Source organism: Camelus bactrianus, chromosome 6, assembly GCF_048773025.1.
Source record: "Camelus bactrianus isolate YW-2024 breed Bactrian camel chromosome 6, ASM4877302v1, whole genome shotgun sequence".
Classification (NCBI taxonomy): Eukaryota; Metazoa; Chordata; class Mammalia; order Artiodactyla; family Camelidae; genus Camelus; species Camelus bactrianus.
In genome coordinates, this window is record NC_133544.1 from 100,890,833 (window position 1) to 100,909,556 (window position 18,724).

At 46.0% G+C, this 18,724-nt stretch overlaps 1 long non-coding RNA gene across 5 annotated transcripts in view; it reads right to left on the bottom strand.

Moving 5' to 3' along the window:
* Positions 1 to 18,448, bottom strand: part of LOC141578005 (uncharacterized) — a 112,741-nt gene extending 94,293 nt beyond the window's left edge. Inside the window, exon 1 of one of the 5 annotated variants that reach the window (XR_012507839.1) lies at positions 17,776 to 18,448. This is a non-coding gene — a long non-coding RNA (uncharacterized LOC141578005). The remainder of the gene's footprint in view (positions 1 to 17,775) is intronic. The other 4 variants (XR_012507835.1, XR_012507836.1, XR_012507837.1 and 1 more) reach the window with 4 other exon arrangements.
* Positions 18,449 to 18,724: the final 276 nt, after the last annotated feature.

Sequence of the window (18,724 nt, forward strand, 5' to 3'; positions counted from 1 at the left end):
TGTTTCTTAGTAACTGCCAAAGACTGTAAAATGATGGCTTCATACAAAACAGGAGCTAAACTTTATGAGCCCTTTGACATTCCCACTGTGCTAAACACTTTATATAATTTCTAATTCTCACAATTCTGCAAAGCAGATACGAGCGTCCCCATCTCACAGACGAGGGAAAAACTCAGAGCAAACTAACTCAGGCTCACGTGGCTCAGTGGCAGCACGTGCACGCAAACCCAAGACAAAAAACTACACCCCTTCTTATATGTACAAAATCACCTCCCAACAAATGATACACAGCTGCTGGGTCAATACTCAGGGAACTCAGTACACTTTCCAGCTTTAAGGTGCTCCAGAGGCCGCTCTTAGCTGCTTTATAAAATTCCGGCTCACTGGTTGCTAACACTGGAATAAAAGACCGATTTTGCCATTGTTTGCACAGCAAGTCTGAAAAGTTCACAGCGAGATGACAGAATAAGTCTAAGACATAAGCAGAATAATTTTTCCAGGTAGACAGACATAATGGACATTGTGCTATTCTGAAGCACTAAGCAACGGAATCAATACAAAATAACATTTGTTAAACCTTCTTTTGCAAAAGGAATATTAAGACTGTTAGAAGGTGCAACAGCACCACCTATGGCTAAATACACCTTCCAGGTTGCTGGGAAAGATGCAACACAAAAATTGCCTGTTGGATCAGAAAGAAGAATCAGATAATTATATCTTATGTAGCACATACTGCACTTTGCTTCGGGGAAGGGAGGTGTATTCAGTATTTAATCTGACATTGCTAATACTCCTGAATATAAACAAAAGACACAGGCTCATGGAAACTTCTTAGTAGAGGAAAGAATCCAGTCCAGCCACTTCATTTTACAGGAGGGGAGACTGAGATCTGGGATCTGTCCTCCTGGCAATCAGCAGCAAATCTCTCCTAGGCCTCATGTCTTGCACTGTAGCAAAAACCAACAGATCTGTACTAGGCCTATATTCATAAAAGTCACGTCTGTATTTTTCCAACAGTAATTAATCTAGGTATCTTGCAAAATACTTCTCAAAGAGCCAGGAAAGCATACAAGTGTATTGAAATTCAAAAACATTTATTTGCACATTAAAACAGCATGAGATTTATTCTATTAATAAAAGTGACAAGTCAAATCAATGTTTTGATATTTAAAAACCTATTAAGTGTGCAGAAAAATAAATCAAAATTTTCTTTAATCACAAAAGAGAGAAGCTTATTCCCTGAAAATGATCAATGTAGATTTTTCTAAACTTAATGATTCTGGTCAGATTCCTACGAATTTAAATGTCTGAGTGGATGGTTACAAGGCAACATGAATTCTGAGTTGTAACAACACACATTCTGTGTAAATAATATTCAAGGCCGTCTGCTTAAGGTGATTTAACTAGTCCCTGTCTCACTAGAATGATAAAGATTTCATTAAAACTTCATACTGCACACACACACACAAAACCCTGAATCCTTGTTACTTTAAGCCATATTCATATATTCATAAATATGCATATTGAATATGCATCAGAAACAAGCCACCCTCTTTAGTATTCAGAGTTGATCCTTCTAAACTATCTGTCCTTGTGACAGCATATTTTTACTAAGCAGCTCTTGGGTGCTTCATATACAAGGCGTCCACATCTCACAGTCAAACAAGGTAAAGGGCATCACTCAAATTTCACAAATGAGGAAATGTACTTAAGCCATGAAAACAACTTACATATTCATCATCAGGAAAGAAAAGAGTAAAGATTTTACTTACAATATTCACTGACAAAACTTTCCTCCATACTAAGACTACATAGAAACAATTCAGTCTTTGTAAATTTTTCTGTCAATAAGCACCACTAGAGAAAAACAAGCAACATCATTAGAAATGGTTGGACTTTCAAAGTCCACTCCAATTTTGCAGTATAATCATTTTTAATGTTTTGATTTTAGTGTTTAAAGAGCACTAAAATAAAAAAAAATATAAAGTTTTTAACTCATTGCCTGAGAAAGCAACATTTGTGAAAATGTACAATTTTAATTTATGCCACTCTGTCTAACATTCTCACTGGTGTCTCTCCTTTGAAGGCTTCATGAAGCTGAGATCGCTAAAATCGGTCATTTATGGATTCACAGGAGTTCGGGAAACCACTCAACTTGGGGCTGATCAGAGGAGCCATTGAGAATGCATCCTGTGCAGCCTGGGTTCCAGCCCTGAGCCTGCCAACGCCAGCTGCGTGAGATTTGGGACAAGCTGCCCCGTCTCTCAACCCCTCAGCTGCAGAAAAGGAGACACTGATACCTACCCTTAAACACCTGCTATGAATTAAAACATGAGGAAAGCATTTTAGCCTTAGGTAAGTGTCCACTCAGAGCAAGCTTGGTCATTATGATGATGAGGATTACTTTTAATAAGTTAAGGCAGACCAAAAATTAGAAATCACCATAAAGGAGAAACATTTTATGTCAATGAGCATTTCCTTTTGAATGGATTGCAGAATGTTCCATTGATTTTTTTAATAAATCAAATTTTGTCCACTAATTATAGATTTACAGGTTCATGGACAAGTCTCCAGAAAAAGAATTAGAGGTCACTAACCTCTGCATACAAAGAAAGTAAAGTTTAAAAAAAATCAGGGGGGAGATTATACCTCACTTGAGAGAGTATGTGCTCAGCATGCATGCGGCCCTCAGTTCAGACACCAGTAACTCCATTTAAAAACTTTTTTTTTAAGAAATGGAGAATTAACTCAAAAAGGTGGAGGAATGCAGAATTTTTTTAGAGAATCAACTCAGATTTAAGATGGGGAAAAAAATATCCATTTCTCACAGGAAATCTTGAGAACTATGTAAACCGGATCTGAGTTGTCTAATCTTTTAACATTATTCATGAATTCATATTACCAAGTCTTAAAACTGCCTGATAACCCACAGGGGTGATCCTGATCATAACAGCTGCCAACACGGATCGAGCTCCGGCTACGAATGGTCTGTTCTGCCATCTCTGCCCGTGAGGCCTCACCAGGCTGGGAGCACTAAATTCGGTCATTCATGAGCATCACGTGTAAGTCCTCCCTTTGTGCTTCTCACTCCCCCCTCACCAGACCCTCTGAGGGAAGCACTGTTATCATCTTCCCCAACCGAAGATAAGGCCACTGAGGCACAGAGACTAAACCTGCTCCAGGTCACATCGGCAATAAAGGACGTCTATAATTCTGCTGTTCTATTATTGACAAAGGAATCTGACATATCAATTCAAGGGAGACTGTTAAATAATCAAGTCTGTCAGGTCTTCACCTCAAAGAGCAGATACTATAGATTCCTGATGTAGGATGAGGCTGCCGCCACATACTGACTCAGCTTGAAATTAATATCCAAGATGAAGCAGCGGATACATGTAAATATTCACGACTGTCAACTCCGCTCTCGGGTCTGGGCCCTTCACTGCCTGAACGGGGGTGAAATCCCCACCCGTGTCAGGGAGGGAAGCGCAGCTCTTCCGGGACTCACCCAGGATTCACGGGCTGTTTCCCACCCACAGGCTGTCCTCAACGATTAAAAAGCTCTCAAAAATTTTACACCATTCAAAACTAAAAGACGTTTCTGCAGATGGAGCACTTTCTCAGGCTTAAACCTTTTTTGCCTACACTCAGCATGTGGGAAAATAACACATGACTCTGCAAAGTCTCTGACCCTCACCACTCATAGGAGTAGAATGGCCTCAGCACAAGATGACTCTTCACGGATGAGAACAAAATAAAGCCGCCCCCAACCACAGGCACTCCCAGAGACAGCGCTCAGCAGTCTTCTGCACACTCACGGTTGTGCAGCCCTCACCACCATCTATTTCCAGAACACTTCATCATCCTAGAAGAACACCCCTGCCACTAGCAATCACTCCCCAACCCCCCTCCACCCAACCCCTTGCAACCATCACCTGCCCTCTGCCTCTGCATGTGCCTATTCTGGGCATTTCAGATCACTGAATTCAACAATATGTGGCCGTTTGTGTCTGGTTCCTTTCACTTAACTTGCTGTTATCAAGGCTCGTCCAGGTTGAAGTGGTATCAGCATCTCTCTTTTTTTTTTTTTGAAAGTGTTAAAGTTTATTAGAAGGTGGTAAGTACTATCAAAAAGAGTAGAGAGGAGCATAAGTGATTGGGTTTCAAAGGGAAAAGTGCGGGTTGAGCAGTCAGTGTGGACTTCCCAGAGCAGGTGGCCTTTTTCATATTCCCCTATATTTATTTTCTCTTTTTTATTCACTTTTACGTCTGAATAATGTTCCACAACATGGAGATACTACATTCTGTTCATCCATTCAGCAGCTATGTATGGACGAGGTACAGAAGAATGAGTGTAAGAAGTGACTAGGCAGGGATGGCATTTAAGCAAAGGGCAAGATGTGCTTTCAAAAAAAAAAAAAGCCAACAAACACAGGCACAAAGAAATTCAGCGCGTTTCTGAGAAAGTGCATGCTTGCTTCACGATGACTGCCGTGCAGGGCTGGGGGGGGAGTGACAGGAGACACAATGAGGGAGTAACCTGAGAATATTCCCCATGCAAGCAGCTCAGCCAATTCTCCTCCCTCATCCTGTATTTTAGAGCCATTTTTGATAGGTTTTCTATTTCAAGTAACAGTACTTAGTTACACATCTGATCATCTGCATCAGATCACCTTACCTCCAAGCCACAGAAAGTCATTCACTGACTGGAGCAGCTCCAAGACATAAAGGTGATGGACCAGGGAGTCCTGCAGCATCCCGGCCTGCAGGCACAAACCCCCACATGTTCCATGGTGATGTCCGGAAAGTAAAATGCATGGAAATATCTCACTGCTTGTGCACGATATCTGCCCCCAAATTGCCCCAAAATCATGCTGGCAAAGCACTACTGAGCCCTCTCACTACAAAAAAAAAAAAAAAAAAAAAAAAAAAAAAAAAAAAAAGAGAGAGAGAACAGAAAAGAAAAGAATAAAGCTAAGAAAGCAAATTTAGGGTCTTCCATTCAAAACCAGCAACCATCACTGCCAGTAACTCAGCTGGAATGGTCCTGACTTCAAAAACCACTGCGCAGTTACATTGCAAACGTGATAGACATATATGTATTCCACGTAGATGATATTACAGTAGGATTTTTCTTTTCGAAATTTCCAGTTGCAACATTAACACAAGAAAGATTATGTTTCAGCTTTAAAAAATCAATTATTTTCCACTTTCTTAATTTTGAACCTATTATTATTTTATAAAGGGTGCTATGCTGCAAATTATAAACCAACTATTTGGCTTCTGCCAACAAGACCTTTATGACTTCACTATTTCAGAGCAAGATTTAATGATGCTTTGAGAAGTGGGTCCTGGGGCGCTCACTAACAGCTCTTTAAATACTGACAGGAATGTGCTATTTAAGTAATGCAAAGGCTCTAACTCTACATTAACTCAGAAACCAAAGAAACTACACCAAAGCCTTACTTTATCATTTTTAAATTTTGCTATTCTTTTGAATATTTAATTTCTTAAAAGATAAGTTTTTTTTGAGAAAGACAGCAGCTGTATTAAATTTCCTCTCACCAAGAAAGCAATCTTTATCAAGAATAAATACCCCTATGGAAATCCAAAAGACGGGACGTTTCTAGCTAAGTGAACATGCAGATCTCAACACAAGACTAAATCCTATCAGATCTAACTCGAACGAGCTCAACAATTTCCTGTGCTACCCTGAAACTTAGCTCTTCTCTTCCAAATGTTGGCTGAGCTAAGATCATCACACAATGCAGGGAAGAAGAGAAAAGTCCACCTGGTTGCATCCTTTTTCTTCCAGCCACAAGGTGCCGCTAGGGGGTCCCCGTTAATAAGCTCTCCCCATGAGGAAATCCGGCATTCACACTGCCCCTGCCGTCCCCAAGCAGCCCCGACGCCCCTCTCCCACTCGTGGCCCCCCAGCCTGTCAATGGTCTTCTAATGACCCTCCCAGTTGGTGGCACTCTCCCCCTCTTCCCTGCTTCACACACACACACACACACACACACACACACACACACACACATGGAGCCAGGACAGCCTTCCCAAAGCACAAATTTGATTACATCACCCCCACTTCAAACCCTTCAGAGGCTCCCTGGTAGAGTTCTAGCCCCACCCCCGACGCTGCTCGCCCAGCCTCACCTCAGTACCCAGGTCCCCAGTGACCTCAGGCGCCCCCTGACCTGCTGCTACTTCCCACTTGCCTCCAAGCCCATTTTGACTGTTTGTCAAGGGAGACTTCCTTCCCTCGAAACTCTACACTTTGGGTTAGGTGCCCCTGCTGTGTTCCTAGAACATTCTACGCTAAGAAAACTTCTGACAATGCTAAACTCTCAAGAAGCAATACATTTTGCTTACTACTGTGAGTCCACCCTCTCTCCCCTGGACACTCAGAATTGCATGTGTTATGAATAAATGAATGAAGGGGTGGGTCTCAAAGGGACGGGCAGAGCTGCTCTCGCCCACCCCGACCCCTTCTTTCTGTATAACATCAGAAGCAAAACCAGGAGTACCTCTCCTGAGGGTCACTTTCTGCTGACACACTTCACTGCCTCTTCTGTGTCAGTTCTAGTAAAAAACCAAGCTCCTCCTAAGCCCTCCATCCCTAGGCCCACTCCAGTGTCCTCCCAAGCAGGGGCACCCTCCACCCTGGACCACACAGTGCACTCTCCCCGAGTCCCCACCCCACAAGCCTTCAGGCCTCTACCCGGGCTGCTCCTGCAACCTGAGTCACCCTCTTGATTCCTTCTCCTGGCTGACTCTTACTCTGTCCTCATAACTGAATGTAGAGCACATTTCTTCAAGGAAGCCCTCTCTGATGATGTCCTTTAGCTCTTGGCTGGGCTCCCTCTACAGCAGGACTGCTTGGCGACCAACTGGTGTTTGTCCACCTGCTCCTCTGAGACCATGACCTCTTGGAGGCCACGTGGGAAAAAGGAGTGAGACGATAAGAGGGGTGGGAAGAGCAAAAAGCAAAATCACAGCCCAAGTCCCAGATTCAAGGATTCTGTCTCAGAAGAAAAGAATAAAATATTTAATACGTATGTCATTTGGCTATGATTTTTGTGGCTCATGGAAAGCAAGAGGTTGGTGTTCTAGTCTAAAATCCAAGTTACATGCAAAGAAATGTACATATTCATATCCAAAGGAAACCAGAGCTGCTCAACAACAGTTTGCAGTTAAAATCAAAGGAAATTTGATAAAGGCAATCTCTCTCTCTCTCTCTTTGTTTTTTTTTTTTTTTTTTTGTATCATATAGTTGTAGAAGTATTTGTATAACTAAGTGATGGCTACAGCCTATGATTCTGCACTAGAGTGTTTGGGGCAGAGGAAGCCCAGATTACATGCACTGTGTAAATGCAATCACACCAACACACTGACAGGTGCCCTACTGGCTGAGCTGAAGTTCCAAAGCAGACAACCTTACGATGCAAGACAGCTCTCATTAGAAAGTTAGGAATGCAATGTTCTGTACTCAATTACATACGTTATATGGGCCATTAAGCGATAGTGCATCTTGTCTAATGAAACCCCAAAATAAATTGTTAACGTCGATTTTCTCCATCTGACCCTTATTTGCTAACTTTGGATATCAAACCCTCACTCCATACAGAAAGCTCAGACCTACGCTGCAGCAGGTTACATCCCGTGGAAGAAAGCCTATCAAGGGAGAACTGGAGAGTTTCCCTTCAGAAGCTGCTAAGTCTGGTTTTGCACCTGTACGTCATTTGCAACCACGTCATCGTCAAAAGAGTAAGACCTTACCTCTGTGGGGCGAAAAGCACTGCGGTGCTTATGAACCATTAAAGAACACTGAGCTTTGGGAAAGAGTCCTGAGGCACTTAAATCGTACTTTTTGTGAAAGGCTCCAATACTGACCCAATTCACCAATCCAGGTACAACAGGGAGGTACAGGAATTAGTAGATAGAACATGCCCTTGAAGTCTGACAAGGCCCTGCTTGAATCCTGCTACAGCATTTACTAGTCACGAAATGGACCAATTCCTTAACCCCTCTGAGAAGGCTTCCCAATCTGCAAAAGTGGGCTGCCACCGCCCACCTGGGAGGCACGGATGTGAATGCAACACGCAAGTAGTGAGGCCGACTGCTACCTGACACGAGGCCTGGCTAGTTTCCCTCTGCTGCCCTTCTCCCCCTTTAAACTTGCCCTGTTCCCACTGGTAAGGGTCAAGCCCCGGACCAGAATGCCCGATTCTTCTGTGTATCCCCGGATACATGTCTTACCCTTAGGAGGCCTGAAAAAGAACTATCTCCTCCAACGTCACTATCAATGTTCTTAAGAGTCTGGGTTTTTTAAACTCTATTTTGCAGGGAGACTATTCCAGAACTGTCCAACCACCATTCTCCACTTTGGCTCCTTCTCACCTCAAATCTTCTGACTGCTGGCCTTTTGTTCGTGGGAAAGAGAGTCCGCTAGGGTGGAGACTCCCTAGGCCTCTGTCCCTCCCTCACAGGTGAGTGTGACTACCTTCTCAACACTCCTCACTCTGACTCCATCTTCCGAGGAGGTTCCCCTCCTGGAACATGCAGCCTCTGCATCATCCCCAGACGCGCACGCGTGGCCACAACCCTCCATTCAGATTTCTTCCTGGGTGGCCCTGCCCACCCCCAAGACCCTTAAGGATAAATGCCATTGCTCTGAAAATCCCAAACGCCACTGAGTGACACGCCAAAGCTGCATGGTCTGGGCTTTCCTCCAACACAGGCACAGCCCTGACCCGCCTCAGCCTCAGTCTGCACCTCTCGAGATGAGCTCATCCACCTGCACGGCTGTGAACACCAGCTAAGAATGACGACTCCCAACGTGTATCTCTAGTCCGGCTCCTTCACCTGAGCCCCGGGGCCATAGACCCGAGAGCCTCTTTGAAGTCCTAACTTGGATGACAAATGGAATCTTAAAAATGCCTCATGTCCACCATTTACTCTAGAGTTCGATTCCTGGCAGGTACCTCCCAGGCTCCAGATTTTAGTAACAGACCCAGAACCCACCTAGGTGTTTGAGGTCACATTCAATTTCCCCTGTTCCTCCCCCCGGCCCTGCTCTGGAATCAGTCTTGTCATTTCTATTGCTTAGCCAGTCTCAAGTCTGGTTCTGCAAGGACCACGGATGAAACCCCACAAGCTGACAGCAAGGTGCAGTGCATCACAGTCCTCCGAAGAGAGCTCCCTGGAGGGGGAGGCATCTCCTGCCTCTGGTCATCTCAGAAGGCACTGGATTCTCACAAAGGAGGCCCAGGAGAAGGGACTCAAGGTTCTCTTGTGGTCTGAACTTTGAAGGTCCCGAAGTTTGGGGGAGTTCCTAGTTAGGAGACACACCTGCCAGTGAGCAGATGAGGATGGGGGAACCCAGGCAAGGCTGTTCTCACTCTGACCCCTGGGCTCTCGGGAGCCACGGGAAAGGCCTGTGTTCAGGGCACAGCCCAGCCTTCACAGATCCCAGCCTGCATTTGCCAACCCAGAGAGCCTAGACTCTTACTTGCGATTCTTGTGATCTGTTCCCCCCCAGAGTGTGATGGGCTCTTTCAGAACGTCTGGCCTGTCTCAAGCGAGACCAAGTCAGTGAAGGATGAAGTGTCCACAATTGGACCAGGGCATGAAAGGAGAAACAAGGTCTCATGGCCAGCATGACGGTGGTGGCCAAACCCTTCCCCCGGGTGAGATGAACCAGGGTGTGGGTGAGATTGCAAGGTCACTTCACAGCTGAATAGGGTGTTGGAGACTCACTACCGCAAACTAACGACACGGCCGTCAGTGGAGGACGTCAGCTGCAACAGACACGGAGTCAGCTATTTACTGCCATCATGGGTTAATAGTAAAGGCTGGTGCAGGGAGGACTGCATGGCTGCTGGAGCAAACCACAGACCCTGCTCTGAATGCCCACTGGCTGGAGCAGAGAGGAAGCTACAGTCCCCTTTAGCGGTCCCTGTGTCCACCAGATCCAAGTGAGCCAGCTACTTAGGAGAAGGCCATGTTGTTCTGATACTCAGAAAAACCAGCCTCGTAAAGGGAAAATAAGAGTGGCATGGAGTTTAGACCCGCTCCTGCCTCTCTATGAAGGCAAAGTTAAGTAAATGGCACCGGGAAAGTGAATGAAAAAACAAAAAACAAAAAACCGGTGACTGCTTCTTCCAACAGCATCCCCTGCAGCTGCTCACCCCCGAGACTGCCACTTTCTCACCAGTGACCGCCGGCCAGGAAGCTCCGTCACGCACGTCACACAGCGACAGCCCTGAACCGCGTGCCAAGCACGTTTGTCTAAAAGCCAGAATCAAGGAAGATGCTGCAGATTTTGACATTCCAAGTTTAAATACTCCTTGAAAAAAATCCCTCAGCAGCCGCCTAAATCAATTCACATCTCACTTCTTCAAAACAATCAAACAAATTTAATAAGTGTGCATTTGTCACCAAACATAAGGAGGACCAAACTGGTTCCTCAAAGCAAGGATTTTAACAGGTATCAAACACCAGTGGGTGATGTGCTAACAAAGCAAAAATTCCAAAAATCTAGAAAATAAAAAAATGACTAGGATAATATATGGATCAAGGCAACTATTAAGTTTTTGCTTTTTAAAGCTATGGGGACAGCACGGAGGACAATCTCGCTATTTCCAATGCAGGGTGTGCACAGTCCACTTTTCAGACGCAACAACATGCTCACAGGGCGGTACAAGATAGAAAGGGAAATAGAAAAAGGAAAAGAGGAACAGCGAAAATTAGAAACACATGAGAACAAAAATGAGAGCAATTAAAAGAATTTACGTGAGTTTGGTGAGGACAGGGACGAGGAAACAGTGAGACCCACCCTCACCTATTGTTCCAGGGAAGGCAGGGGCCTGAAGCGAGCGGCGCTGCCGGGGGACCCCAACGTGGTCAGCGCCCCAAACCTAAACTTCACCTAGATGCGTGTAAACAACTTTTGAGCTACAAAATGTGGTCGCATTTCAAGCTGGACAATTTCACTCACTCCCACCAAGAGTAACAGGAGAGAATTAGGCTCTGTTCCTGCACCAAAGCATTGTTTAAAAAAGTAATGACTGTGTAATAGTAAAAGCAACAATGGAGTAAAAGTGACTGGAGGAGAACTTACTTGACCCGAGCTCACAGGCCGCGTTATCTCACTGACGTTCAGATGCTGGCTGAGCCCTTACGGTACCAAAACATACAGACCCACCAGGAGGGAGGTTTAATGCACTGCTGTATTTTGATGCCGGGAGCCATGCCTGGTACACAAGGTTCTGGGTAAACAATGGTGACAGTGTCAACCACTATGGGCTAAGCACACAACCAGCTACTCCGCCAAATACCAAGGACAGACTTCAAAAGGCAAAAACAAGCTGGCATTCTCTGGTGGGTCTGCAGACTCAGAGCCAAGCAGTTGCTGAGCAAACATGTCACCAGTGCCTCCTGTGACAAAAGAAGAGGCACTGGTCCGGGGGCTGGGGCAGGGCTCCAGGCTTCCACTGCTAACCCACCATTTTGTCCAGGGGGAGATGTTGGTCCCTGCTTATGTTGCACCGATGTACCGACATTGACTGACGCCTGGGGACTCAGCAGGTGGTGACAGGTGACGGGAATGGAGCCAGCCTGGGAGTGGCACGGTGCTGGCATCTGTGTCCTCAGCTTTGCCCAGGCCAATACATCTGCCAGCTCATCTACAAGAAGCAGAAGGGGAGAAAGCAGTGTAGTTCACGGGGCCCTGTGAGGACAAGTCCTGGTCATGGCCACGACATGCCTCGCCCCTTCCTTAAGATATAGAGGTATGTCCGGGGAGGAAGTGAAAATTCATCCAGAGCCCGCCAGGCACCACAAGCAGGTGGGACTCGGGTCCCCTGTGCCTGTCACTCACAGGACTGGTCTGGATTTTCTTTTTATCAATTCTCTGGCATCTTCTCCTCTAACTTACCAACAACCAGAAAGTAGAATCTGATTTTAGACTCACAGAGAATCGCAGAAAACCTCCTCCACATCAGGCCCGGCAGCACGTGCCAGGCCCTCCGACCGTCACCTGTGGGACCGCCATGAGCCCTCTCCAGACTCAAGGCCCGAGGACGTAGGTCGGGGGGGCACAGATTCCCACACTCTCCCCAGCAAAGGGGGACCACCTCTCGGCAAAGGCATCTCACCTTCTTCTGCCCAAGGGACATCTCGATAGATACACAGGGAAACAGAGCAGAATGTGGGGATTAGGCAGCCCAGAAGAGCTCGTCTGCACTTCCAAGGCAAAGTGGGTCCGTTGACCTAATCACAGGGACAAAGTGAGGACGAATCTTTCCCTGCTGTGCCCCATGCTCCGTGACACGCCTTTCCCTGCGTAAGGAGCTCATTTGGAAGCCCCTGGCAGTGTTTCTGTTGTCCTAAATTGGCATGGTGGTTGTCAGGCAGGGAGAGAGGGCCTGAGCCGTGCAGGTGCTGGACCTGGGAGGCAGGAGATACTGGCTCCACTCCCAGCTCAACCAGCACCTCATTCTGCATCTCAGGATTCAGCATGACATCTATAAGCAAAGGAATGAGACTGTCCCAGGACATGCTGTCCAACAGGAATGAAATGACAGCCATGTAAAGAAAGTTTCCCAGTTGCCACATTTAAAAATGTAACCCCCCCAAAAAAAACCCTAGAAACTGATTTTAAGAACATATCTTACTTATTCTACAGTATGTAAAATACTATCATTTTGACATGTAATCAATAAAGAAAGAAACAACATAGTTTACATTCTTTTTACTAGACAAGTCTCAGCGTCTGATGTGCATTTGACCTACAGCACATCTCAGCTCAGAGCAGCCTCCTCCCCAGCTCTCCTAGCATCAGTGGCTTTGGCTACTCTATTGGACAGCAACACCAGGGGTCACACGAGGGGAATTGGCTGAAAAGCGGGAGTAAGTGTCCATAATAATCCTAAAAGAATCTCTCTGAAACAAAGGCGGATTCACTTTTAAACGTCTGAAAACCGGCGGGTTTCACCTCCCTCACGCCTTGGCTACAAGACAGCCCTCCTCCTTGCTGATCCCTTTCTGGATGTAGGGAAGCAACCCTTCACACAGCCAGGGTGTCCGGGCATCCAGGTAGAATTTCCTGCTCTCTGTGTCCAATCCCACAAAGTCCTCCTTCTCAAACAGGATGTAGAGAAGGAGGATCTTATCCCCAGTCTTGTCGGATGCACAGTCCAGCCACTTGGACTTGAGCATGATGAAGAGAGACTCAGTGAAGTCCTCGATCCTCTTCTCCACCACCCTGCAGTCCTCGTAAATTGAAGGCCACATCGGTGCGCGGCTGCTCGGGCACCTCCCCATGCAGCACAAAGACAAAGAGCCGAGAGTCATAGAGCGTGGTGCCATACAGCTCCTCTGCACATGGAGCTTCTCGAAGGTCTTGGCCAAGAGGAAGTCGGTAATGATGACAAGGCCCACGACCTTGCGGTGGGTCTGGAAGTCGCTCCACCCATTCTCGGGCGCATAGTGGTGACTCTAGTGGATACAGAGTGCCCACTGCGACCCGCAAGGGATGATCTGCCTCACCAAGGAGATTCGCTTATAGATGCAAAAGAAATTCTCCTCTGAGATGATCCCCACGGGTTGGACCACCACGGGGAGAGTCTGGTGGTCCTAAGCACACTGCACGTAGTCAGGGATGTTCATGTTGCAGGCCCTGACAAGAGGGAAGAGGAGACCGAGGTACATACTGTGCTGTGGGCTGCGGGCATCACTGGGTTGCGGTGACCTGGTGTGTACCAGTCAGAAGGCAGGGGAAGCCCAAGCAAAGCCGTGGGTACAGTTTGTCCTCAGCGTCTGCACATGGCTACCGCAGCTCGGATCACATTACGCAGCTTTTGGTCTAGGCTTCCGCCCTCTGCAGAAAAGGGTCATTTCTTGTTTTCTGTTTCCAAGCACCTAGCCAGGCCCTGATGCAAAGTCAATGCTCAAAACTGCTGAATAAAGGAATGAATAAAGGAACAGCTTCCACACCCCTCAGCAGGATATAATGCAAAGAAACACAGTAGGATTTCAACTCCAATTTATTTGAACTCCTAAGCTGCAGAATACTTGATAAGAAAACTTGCTTTGGGGAGGAGAGTACAGTTCAGTGGTAGAACACATGCTTAGCATGTATGAGGTCCTGGGTTGAATCCTCAGTACCTCATTTTAAAAAAAATGAAACAAATAAATTAACCTATTTACCCCCCTCAAAAAATATTTTTTGAATTCCAAATTCAAGAAAAAATAAACACCTTGCAATTGACACAACGTTGTAAACATGAGTATACTTCAATTAAAAAAAAATCCTTGCCTTACAAGAATATATCTGGATTATGGAACTTTACAAATGTAAAATGCCTAGGTTACCACCTGCATAAAAAGAAGGAAATGTACAAATTTACTATCCCTCATTTATGAGCTATATTTCCTTTGGGGGGTTTATAACCTCTCAGAGCTAATTTTCTCAGATTAAAAAAGAAGGAAACATTACCGGATTCTCCATAGTGCTGAAGAATCAGATAAACATATGATAACATCTGACCCACAGAGTTCACTCAATAAATGCTTGTTGAATTAATGAATAAACAAGCAAAATGAATGCTGCTCCCTGCCACAGAGCATCATGTTGGTACTGCCTGGAAATTCCAAGCCCACGTTTCACCCGACTCTACACTAACCATGGGTGACCTGGGCAGGCCTGTGTGCTCCTCTTAACCCCAGTTTAATCATGAATAGAAATGAGGGCAATAACACAAACCTCAAAGGGTTAGTGAGTCATTACTGAATTGTATCCCAACTTTGCAAGATGGAACCTTTAAAGAAATTTGGGCAAAAAGTCCGTAGGCCCTCTCCATATTATCTCTTACAACTACATGGGAATCTACATTATATCTCAAAATTAAAAAGTCTAATTTATTAAAGAGGCTATTGAGGTTAAACGTGCTCACTGTCTCAAATAAGGAACACACAGTACAAATAGGTCAATGCCCAGCCCATGAGATACACTCAGTAAACATTCCCACTGAGCCCACTGGTCCCTCCAACTTCGGAGCACGATGATGTGTCCTCATGGCCAGAGGCCTCTGCACCTGAAACTAACAAAGCTAATGGTCCCCACTTTCAAGAATCCCTGCCACCACCGTAGGACTAATTTTGTACTTGTAATTTTTTTCTTTATATTAAATAGAAAAACGTAATTGCATAGCCTTCAGGCCACCAAAACCTGACTACAGAGATCATGATGGCAGCCCTTCTTCGTGAAACAATAAAATGAAAAGCCATTTCCACAAGATCTCTGTGTAAATCTACTAGGGAACTTCATCCTGGACTGAGAGGAAGAGGACTGGGGAGGAGGGGGCAATCTGCGGCACACAGACCCATGGGCCACCTGTCCCACGATGGAGTTTAGACCCAACACTCACCCTCAAGGAACTTCAGAATAGACACAAGACAGAGTGCTGTGGACAAGATTTTTTTTTTTTTTAAAGAAATCCCTTATTCCCTCGCAGGATTTGTTTCTACCGAGAAACAAATGTCTTATGTGTATAATGTTTCACAAAACACTTAAATTATTATCACCCCAACTTGACGCATTAAGAAACTGAGGGAGAGAGGTTTAGCACATTGTGCAAGATTAGAGAGAGGCAAAAAAAAAAAAAAGATGAGAGAGAGGCCACGTCGGACACCGTATTTAAACCCAAGCCCCTGTTCCAGTGCTCACACTAGAAAGTGGGATATACTGCCCCTTTCCTGCCCTCTCCCTGCAATAAATCTCTGAAGACTCTTTTGTGTGCCACCTGGAATCACAATCACTTCAATTTTCCACAAAGAGCTATGTCACATTTTGGATGTGTCAAAATCTATATGTTGAATGGGAGGAGAGATTTGTATTTTCTGTTTCTCAAAGGAAACATGGCTTAAAAGAAACTGAAAAGCACTTTTCTAGTCTAAGTCTTCATTGTGCAGAGAAGGAAACGGAGGCTCAGAAGAGATGAGGAAAAGGCCTTATTAACAAATATTGCCTCAGCGCAGCACCAAGCCAGCCTTGGGCACTTCTGGGGGAGGATCTGGAAGGCCCAGGAGAATGAGTCTTAGAAAACGGAAAGAGAAGAAGCATACAAGGCCCCGTCTCTACACCATCATATCATGAAGTTCCACCAAATTACCCAGTATGTGTGCAGCCAACATTAATGTGGGATAAACAAGTTATAGAAACCTGGAAGTCTCAACCATAGTGGAAATTCCAACATTTACTTTGTTTTTTTTCCCAGTTCAAGCATCAGCTCAGTGGGCACTCTGTACCAAGCACTACACGAGGCCTGCGGTTCTCCCAAATACACAACTCTTATATCACGTGAGCAAATCACACACAGGCCCACCAGAAGGAAAATGCCCACAGATAAGGTGGAATTACTGAAACTGAAAGCAGCCAACCAGCATATATTACTAGCAAAAACGGTGCTGCTAGAAATCGACTCATGGACATAGAAAGCAAACTGTGGTTAGCAGGCAGGAAAAGGGGGATTAACAGATACACGTTAATAAATATAAAATAAATGACAAGGACCTACTATATAGCACAGGGAACTATATTCAATTTCTTGTAATGAGTTGTACTAAAAACAAACTAAAAGATATATAGAAACATATGCATATGTTTATAACTGAATCTCTGCTGTACATCTGAAACTAACATTCTAAATTGACTACACTTCAATAAAAAATAATTTTAAAAAATAAGTAAAAATAAAAGCAATGCCATTTAGAAAAAATAAAAGAATACTCTGATCCCCTTAGCTGTAGGTGCTAGAGAAATCTGTTTACAAACACCAAGTCCACTGGATCACTCCAGAACTGGCTGTCACTCTTTCTGACCATCAGAGAGTCACTTGGCTTCATTGAGTTTATTTTCTCTTCTGTGAAAGGCTTCAGTTTGCAACTAACGATGTATAGAATCTCATCATTCACAAACCCAACAATTAATGAGGACTTCCCTTGGGCCAAGCTCTGGAAATATGAAAATATAGGGTCCGAGATATATTCATGGGTAGAAGAAATTTATGCCATAAAGACATTAATTCTTCTTGCTTTGATAGACTGATTCAACACAATTCTGTTTAGATTTCCTACCAGAGTTTTTATGGGTAACAAGATAATTTATGGTCAGGAACAACCAAGAATCTTCTTTAGAACCAGCACTGGGAAGGGGTGGATAGGTCAATCATTTCCACTGGTCTTTCTGAAGTGATGAAAACGTTCTGGAATATTAATGGTTGCACCACTGTGAATATGCTAAAGCTGCTTAATTGTAGCATTAAAGTGGGTGGACTTCATGGTGTGTGAACAATATCACAATAAAGACGTTAAATGAATAAATATTTCTTGACAATTATTTTTCCCTCTATACAACTAGTCTGTCCCACAATTTAAGAAGAACCAAAAAACCAAAACAAACCAAATTTTGCCAGGAGCTCTTTAGGACTGCAATGTCCCTGAATCTCCAACGCCTCTGGTTGTGCTGTTCCTGTTAACACACCCTAGCTGGGCTGGGCTAGTTAGGGACTGTAACTATCTTTTTAAGATCGACGGTCACACGTTTCACCCTGGGAGAGGGAAAGATGGAGGATGTCACAGCCTCATGCCTTCAGCTCATTTTTAACTGAACCAAGACTTGCTTTCAACACTGTAATCCCTATCACTATAAAAACAGTGACATCATCAAGCACCGCCATCATAACACGTGAAAGTGTTCAAGGTACTTACCTGGGGCAGAAACACTGAGGGAGGAGACGGAAACTCCCTCAGGACTGACGCTCCCTTTTCCCGACTCCACCAGCAGAAGCTGGGGTTCACAGCCGGAGGCTCTCAGCCCGGGGAGGAGCGCCCACAACACTGAGCTGGCCCCCAGGGAGAGGGGAAGGGAGACGAGGGCAGCCCCGGGGTCGCGGGGCAGGGAAAGCCGGGGGGGGGGGACGCGGGCAGTAGCCCCGCTCGGAGGCCAGCCCCAGCCCCAGCCGCCCGCCCCCATCCGGGTCCGCAGACCCCGCCCGCCCGGGACACAGCCCGCCCAGTGGGGGGGACGGGCCGGCGGCCGAGGGGAGGCAGCCCGGGAGGAGAGGACTCGCGGACGGGAGAGGGGAAAGGGACTCCAGCCGCGGACTCAGGGGAGCCCGGCTGGGGCGAGAGGCGGCAGGTGCACACCTGGCCCTGGACAGCTGTGGCCGTGGCGCCGGGGCAGGAGCAAAAGTCCTACCAGGCGAAAGAGCTGAGCAGAATTTGGGGCCGATCCCATGCTCGGAGCTGGAGCTTCCAACCCTCGTTCCAGCTGGCACCGACTGCGCATGCGCAGGAGGGCCAGCGATCCTCTCTGGGTTCTGCGAGAGAAGGTGGGGAAGCGAGGGACGGAGAAGATGGGAGGAGGAGGGGAGAAAGGGAAAAGTGGGGGGAGAGACATGGACAGGAGGAGCAGAGAGAAGGCAGGGACCTGGAGGTTGGAGGAGAGTAGCAGAGATGGAGAGAAATAGTTTTAACTCTGGGGGCATCCTGAAGGAGGCAGCAGTTCTGCCTCTGCACACTTCTCTAACCCTTCAAGGCCCGCAGCTCATATTTTACGTCCCTGGTCCAGCCCTCCACCCAAGGCCTCTGCAGGACCCCTACGGGGATCACACCCGTTGCCCCAAAGTGGAGCTGGGTTTCCTTTTGCTCTGGGAAC